Source organism: Equus caballus, chromosome 8 (assembly GCF_041296265.1).
Source record: "Equus caballus isolate H_3958 breed thoroughbred chromosome 8, TB-T2T, whole genome shotgun sequence".
NCBI lineage: Eukaryota > Metazoa > Chordata > Mammalia > Perissodactyla > Equidae > Equus > Equus caballus.
This window is the reverse complement of record NC_091691.1, coordinates 47,934,157-47,941,933: the sequence shown is the minus strand read 5'-3', so window position 1 is coordinate 47,941,933 and position 7,777 is coordinate 47,934,157. Positions and strand designations below refer to the sequence as shown.

Here is a 7,777-nt window from a genome sequence, read left to right as displayed (position 1 = left end):
TTCAGTTTCAGGGAGTTCAAAAACTTCTTGGAGCCCAACCATGGACTCCAGTTTAGAATCCCTGGTCTAACCTAAGGTTTTCACAACCTTTTGTATAAGGGATTTTTCTTCTGAGTGCTCTGTGATCTCATTAGTGATAAAAACAAAGTGATATCCAGGTATCAAGTTCATCCCATAGGGAGGGGAGTGGGCCAATTATATTATCAGCCTCTTACTCCCCTTACCACACACAAATATTCTACAGGAAGGACAAAATAAATATGACGCATGGAATATTATCCAGCCATGAAATGGAAGGAAATTCTGACACTGCTACGACATGGATGAACCTTGAGAACATCATGCTAAGTGAAATCAGCCAATCACAAAAGGATAAATCCTGTATGATTCTGCTTACATGAGGTACCCAGAAGAGTCAAATTCATCAGGACAGAAAGTAGAAAAGTGGTTGCTGGGGGCTGTTGGGAGGGAATGGAGAGTTAGTGTTTAATGGGTACTGAGTTTCAGTTTTGCAAGATGAAAAACATTCTGGAGATGAATGGTGGTGATGATTACACAGCAATGTGAATGTACTTAATGCCACTGAACTGTACACTTAAAAAAATGGTTAAAATGGTAAATTTTATAGTATGGGTGTTTTACCACAATTAAAAACAATAAAGCAAGAGTTTAAAAACACTGGATCCTGAAGAATGCAGCATGCAGCCTGAAGGGTGTGTGGAATGGGGAGGCCTAGTCTCTTCTGCTAGCTTTGGGGGACTGTGGCCTGACCCAAACAAAAGAGCCTCTGGGAGCCAGCTCTTTCTGCTGCCAGGTAGGCTCCCTGAGCTGTGATGAGTCACCACGGCATTGAAATCCAGCATCAGGAGCACCCAATTCGTTTGGGATGTTCTGCTAGGAGCTTTGGACTTGTCATTGCAGTGTTTTCATTTCTGGAATCGACCTTGCTACTGACATGTACTTTTCCGATAAGAGGATGGCTTGTGACCATCTTCCTAAAGCTCTACACATAATTTCTAAAGGAAAATGAGGCTGTGTATATGATTCACCAGGCAGGAACTCTTCATTTTATAGGACCCATCTTTTTTATAACAGGAAGTAAATATGTGTTGCTAAGCTACTGTGTCCACCAAAAAAAAAAAGTCATATAGTAGATTCCATTGTACTCTTTGTGTTCAGTGAGAGTTGATGATTCCTCTAGTTAATTCAGTCCTTTTGTTCTTGACCTCTTTTACCTAAAGTTAATTAGAGTGTGGCTATAGTGAACTTGGTGTAAACAGAGAAAAAGGGCCTGAATCATAATTTCCCATGAGAAAACAGTAGGCTTCCGTAAACTTTGTCAAAGGATTAAAAGGCATTTATTGGCCCATATTCTCAGTTCTGCATCCATCTATCTATCTATCTATCTATCTATATCATCTATCTATCTATCTATCTATCTATCTATCTATCTATCTATCTATTTATCTATGGTTCAAGGACCTTGCAAACATCTGAGTTAATCTTATCATTGCAAAGGAAAGAAATACAGGCATCACAGGTAAGTTTTAGGAGTTGCAAGTACCTCTTTTGATCAAATGGGGATAGGGCATCAGTTCTCCACCTCTGAGAAGAATAAGGCAGCTAGAGACCGTTTTAAGATGCACCTAAAGGGATTAGGGCAGAGGAAAGGGAGAACTTCAGGTCAGTTATCCCGTTTCCCCAAGACAGAGATCCCCAAATTAAATGGATACCATTGCCCTTATCAGATGCCCTGACCCTCAGGGCAATGGGAGGGTCCTCATGTAATGGAATCATTCCATCTGGGTATTTACATGAATTCAAAAATGCACACATTGGAGTGAGGAGGGAGCTATGTAAATAGAGCTGGCAGTCAGGCCTACCGTTGCCTCCCAGGTCCCACAGGAAGACAGGATGGGGGTCCAGGAATTTGCTAGTTCACAACTGGGCTTCCTCACATGCTCTCAGTGTAAACACCTCACCTTGCTGACTGTGATTCTTGCAGTTTTTATTCCCATACAGCCTGACTCCCAGATGCAAATCATCATCTTCATCCAACACTCGGTGGTTAGTTTCAACTCTAGTGCAAGAGCTGGCTGTGCTGAGATGGGCTGTCCGTCTCCAACATGCTTCACAATTATGGCCTTGCTCAGGCTAACAGGGGTCATGAAGATTTGAGAGAGAAAAAAGTCATCAAGCTGTGGCATCAAGTACTAAAATGATTGTTAAGGAGACAAGTCAAATATGTAGAAGATTTGAGTGAAGACGGAAAGGGCATTTGGCTTGTGCCTGGAGGACCTGAACTCTGAGTATGTGCCTATGAATTTTAACACATGTTCTATCTTCCTGCCAAAGAGGTACAGATTTCTGATGAAAAGGAATTTCCGAGAGTAATTTCAACTCTACATGCTTTTCACCAATATACTGCCTTCTGACCCTAAGTCTCATGGAAATTATAAGGGTTAGAGCATGAACTTTGGGGTCAGATGTCAAATCCCAAATCCCAGCTCCACCAACAACTAACACTAATTTCACTAAGCCTCAGTTTCCTCACGCGTAACAATGGCTCCTACCTTTGGTAAGGGTAGTTCTGTGCATTAAATGAGACAACCCATGGGAAGCACTCCGCACCTGCATTTAATAAGTAATGCAATAGATGTTTACTCTGATTATTCAGGAAGCAAACACAGTCCAATGCTTTGGCTGTATGCCACTGATTTGTGGGAAGAACAAAGGACTGGTTCTGTGCTCTGGATCCAAAGCAATGAAAAAAGTTTCAAAAATATCTTTGTTTTTTACTCTTTCATATGTTATATTTTATAGACCTAATTTCTACACTATATATTTATTTATTTATTTTAAAGATGGGCACCAGAGCTAACAACTGTTCCCAATCTTCTTTTTCTTTTTTCCTTCCACTTCCCCCCCCCCCCAAAATCCCCCCAGTACACAGTTGTATATTTCAGTTGTGGGTCCTTCCAGTTGTGGCATGTGGGACGCCGCCTCAGCATGGCCTGATGAGCGGCGCCATGTCTGCGCCCAGGATCCAAACCTGCGAAACCCTGGGCCGCCGAAGCAGATCGCGTGAACTCAACCACTCGGCCACAGCCCCGGCCCCTCTACGCTATTTAAATGTGCGTGTTGCCAATGAAACTCTTCATCCAACGCATTCGGCAGATATTTGTTGAGCACCTGCTGTGTGCCAAGCTAGATGCTGGTGGTGCAGAGGCAAGACAGTCCCTGAACGAGTCAAGGAGGTGGCACATAACCTGGTGGTTATATATACACCAGCCTAAGAATGGAGTGATAAGGGGGAACCTGTAAGGATTTAGATGCAGAAAGTACTGAATGGGAGGGCTTCTGGTTTGAGTAAGGCATGGAGGTGAGAAGCAGCAGGGGGCACTGGGACAACCCAAGGAAGTCAGGTTGCCAGAGTAGAAAGTGCAAATCTGGGAATGGTGGGCAAAGAGGCTGGAAAGAAAGGCTGATCCTGGAGCCCTTCCATCCTCCACCTTTGCCTTTGACCTTCATCCTGAAGGCTGCGGGGAGCTCTTGCTTGAATATATATTCTCATTCGAGAAAGATCATTCTGCGTGGAAGACGATTAGAGGGAGAAACCAGAAGCAAGGGTCAGGTCCTAGACTCCTGCTGCTGCGGGAGCAATGGCTGGAGGGGGATGTGGGCAGTTCCTCTGGGGAAGGGGAGGAGGCAGGGTGGCGGAGAAATGAACAGTAGTGGGTGGACTCACCAGGACTTGTGATTGCCCAGGGTGGAAAGCGAGGGAAGGGAGGAGTCAAGGATGACTCCCAGGTGTCTACTTTAGGCATCCAAGTGGATGGTGGTGCCACCAACTGAGGTATTTTTAGAATAAAGGAAGAAGAACATGTTTTGAGGGTGGAAAATGATTTTGCTCCTTTTGAAAGAAATTTTAGTTATATTCATTACCTACGGTCTAAGAAGATAAAGATTCAAATGTGCTTTTCTTTCATTACTGGAATTCTGGACTTCATACATTCCGGAATTCAGTCATCAAAGAAATTATTTGTAATAACAAAATCCTCAGAAAGCATGTCAAAACAGGAAGTTGCACAGTCAGATGTTCTCAGCCAGGACCAACAACATCCAAGCCCAAATACCTTAATAATGCAGGATAGGTAGGGGGAGACGCTTAACAGCTTGAGAACGAGGGAGGCTGGAGAGAGGAAGATGACATAGAATAATAATAATTCAAAACCCTGACTTCAGATATTTTCCCTGACATTTAATTGATTGCATTCAACCCCTCTCTTTTTTTCCCCATTATCTCTGATGGAGATTCTAGAATAAGCGGTGAATAGCAAAAAATGAAGCCAGTAGAAGGAAGAGGGAGAAACAGCGGCTTGGATAATCCACAAACTGATAATTTCCCACTTAAGTCAGGTAGAGGTTGGAGTATCCAGTAGGCCAGACTGGGAGAGGTTAAGAACGAATGTGGGGATGTATCCTCAGATTGGTCGATCTGTGAACTCAGATCAGTGTGCCTCTTTGCGTGGGTTAGCAGCATGAACTGCATATGCGTTTTTCAAATTTCATTTCTTTTAAATTGAGTCATTTTATTTTGGGGAGTTCTGAATGATAATGAGAGACGGTATTTGGTTTTTCCCCAAATCTACTTAAATAGGAACCTGAAAGTGGGAAGGAGAAGAAGATGCTGAAAATGGATCAGAAGTGCCCTACCGCATACAAAGGGCTTCTCAGAGTTATCATTTGACAAAGTGCCTGGGGAGAGGGCTGATGTCAGCAGGGAGAGGGCCGTGGGTGGGTGTCCCCCAGATGACTTCCTCCCTCTCGTCTCCCTGCCAGAGCTCCATCGTCCAAACCTGTAATCCCTGCCCAGGCAATTCCAGTTCTGGGTGTTTCTCAAGCAAATAGAACAAATCAGGCCAGTGTTAGAGGTTGCCACCTTTTATGAATTGTATTCTAGAGCAACTCCTCATGGCTTTTCCTCATGACTCAGCATCGCTGTTTCATCCATGCCTTTGCTTTCTCCCTCCTCCAGCTCCTTAGAATGCTCACATCCGTATGTATAGTTAGCAACTGTAACGGGCTGTCACATTTTCTAATTATCTACGTTGTGAAGTGGAGCATGCACTTATTTATACCTATCACATTCTCCAATCATTTCTCAGGTCTATGTTTGACTGCTGAATTATACGGGAAGCTTTTCGTGACTGGGAAGAAATCTGTTGGCTGCTTCCTGTATAAGCATCTTCCCCACCCTCCTCTTTCTGCCCCCCACCTGGAGTCCAGCGCACGGCAGGCAAGTGTTCAACAAATGCTGTGGATTGAGAAGCAGTGTCTCCAATATAAATATTTCCAAGTTAAAAAATGAAAAATCATATGTCCAAGTGCTGAACATAAGGTTTCTACACAAAATGACAAGTTCCTCCCCCTTAAAGGAGGCTCTTTCAGTGTTCATGGAAAGAGTAATAACAGCAATGCTTGTGAAGCGCTTGCTGTGTGTCAGGAGCAGTTCTAGGCACTTTATGGGGATCATTGTATTTGAACCTCACAATAATCTTCTGCTTATTGTTACCCTCATTTTACGAAGGAGGAAACTGAGTCACAGAAAGGTTAAATAACTTGCCCAAGATTGGAATCAGACTTCAAGCTTAAGCAGTTTGACTCCAGAACATACACTCTTGCCTCCAGACTACATTGCTCTTTGCATCCAATTTAAATCTGTTTCTACCTACAATGTCATTCTCCTTTGCTTTCTTCTAGAATATTTATAGGTTTATTGTACATTTAGATCTACAGCCAAGAAGAACAGATTTTGTCTCTGGTGTAAGGTCAAGACTTTTTATATCTAAGAAGCAAAAGTCTTCCAACTTTTTTCTTCATTTTCAAGATTACCTTGACTACTCTTGGCCCTTTGTATTTCCATAAAAATTTTAGAATCATTTTGCCAATTTACACACACACACACTCCTGCTGGGATTTTGACTGGGATTGTGTTGACTCTATAGCTCAAATTGGGAAGAATTAACATCTTAACTGTATTGGGTCCGTGCACATGGTACATCCCTGTGTTTATTTAGGTGTTCTTTAACTTCTGACGATGGTATTATATAGTTTTCTGTGTAGAGGTCTTGTTCACATTTTGTTAGATTTATTTCTAGGTATTTGGTTTTTTGAATTATATTGTAAATGTTATCATTTAAAAATGTTCTAATTGTTTGTTGTGGTATATAGGATTTTTGTATATTGATCTTGGAAGTAGAGACCTTGCTCTTCACTTATTAATTATAATTGTTTGTGGAGTGTTTTAGATTTCCTGTGAACACAATCATGTCATCTGCAAATAATGACAGTTTTATTTCTTTTTTCCAATTTCTAAAACTTGTAATTTTTTTCTTGATTTATAGGCATTTAGAATAATGTTGATTAGAAGAGGTGATAGTGAGAATTCTCATTTTATTTCCAATCTTGGGGGGAAACTTTCAATATTTTGCTGTGAAGTATTATATTTGCTGTATTTTTTTAAAGGTAGTTAAGATTTTAAAAGATATTTAGTTAAGGAGTTCCCTTCCATTCCTAGTAAGCTAAGCCATTTTTTAAAAATCTCAGATAGGTGTTGAATTTTATCAAATGGTTTTTCTACATCTATTGAAATGATCATGATTTTTCTTCTTTATTCTGTTAATATGGTGAGTTACATTGATTGAATTTTCCCTGTATAACTCTCTCTTGTGGTAACATGCCTAACATAAAATTGACCATCTTAATTATTTTTAGGTGTACAATTCCGTGTCATTAAGTACATTCCCGATGTTGTGCAACCATCACCATTATTCATTTCCAGAACATTTTCATCATCTCCAACAGAAACTCCATACCCATTAAACAATAAATACCCATTCCCCTCCCCCAGCCCCTGGTAACCTCTGTTCTACTTTCTGTCTCTATGAATTTGAATATTCTAGGTCTCTCATATAAATGAAATCATACAATATTTGTCATTTTGTGTCTGGCTTATTTCACTTAGCATAATATCCTCAAGGTTATCTATGTTGTAGCATGTGTCAGAGTTTCATTCCTTTTGAAGGTTGAATAATATTCCACTGTATGCATATACCACATTTCGTTTATCTGTTCATCTGTTTGTTGATGGATATTTGGGTTGTTTACATCTTTTGGCTATTGTGAATAATGTCGCTGTGAACATGGATGTACAACAACCTGTTTGAATCTCTGCTTTCAGTTCTCTGGGGTATATACCTAGAAGTGGGATTGCTGAATCATATAGTAAATCTGTGTTTAACTTTTTGAGGAACTGTCCAACTATTTTCCACAGCAGCTGTACCATTTTGCTTTTCCACCAGCAATGCACAAGGGTTCCACTTTCTTTATATCTTTGCCAACACTTGTTTTTTTGTTTCCCTTTTTATAATAGCCGTCTTAATGTGTGTGAATGGTATCTCATGGTTTTGAGACCATGAGATTTGCATTTCCCTAATGATTAGTGATGAGCATCTTTTTCTGTGCTTGTTGGCCACTTGTAAATCTCCTTTGGAGATATGTCTATTCAAGTTCTTTGTCCATTTTTCAATTGGGTTGCTTATTTTCTTGTTGTTGAGTTGTAGGCATTCTTTATGTGTTCTGGATATTAACCCTTTGTCGTATATGTGATTTGCAAATATTTTCTTTCATTTTATGGGTTGTCTTTTCATGTTCTTGGCAGTGTCCTTTGCTGCACAGCAGTTTTTAATTTTGATGAAGTACAGATTACCTGTTT

General features: G+C 40.7%; 1 long non-coding RNA gene across 1 annotated transcript in view; it reads left to right on the top strand.

The window, feature by feature from the left end:
- The first annotated feature begins 1,539 nt into the window (after positions 1 to 1,539).
- The window catches only part of LOC111774705 (uncharacterized), a 31,085-nt gene continuing 24,847 nt past the window's right edge, over positions 1,540 to 7,777 (top strand). Inside the window, exons 1-3 of the long non-coding RNA XR_002809851.2 lie at positions 1,540 to 2,309; positions 2,947 to 3,134; positions 5,169 to 5,299. This is a non-coding gene — a long non-coding RNA (uncharacterized lncRNA). The remainder of the gene's footprint in view (positions 2,310 to 2,946; positions 3,135 to 5,168; positions 5,300 to 7,777) is intronic.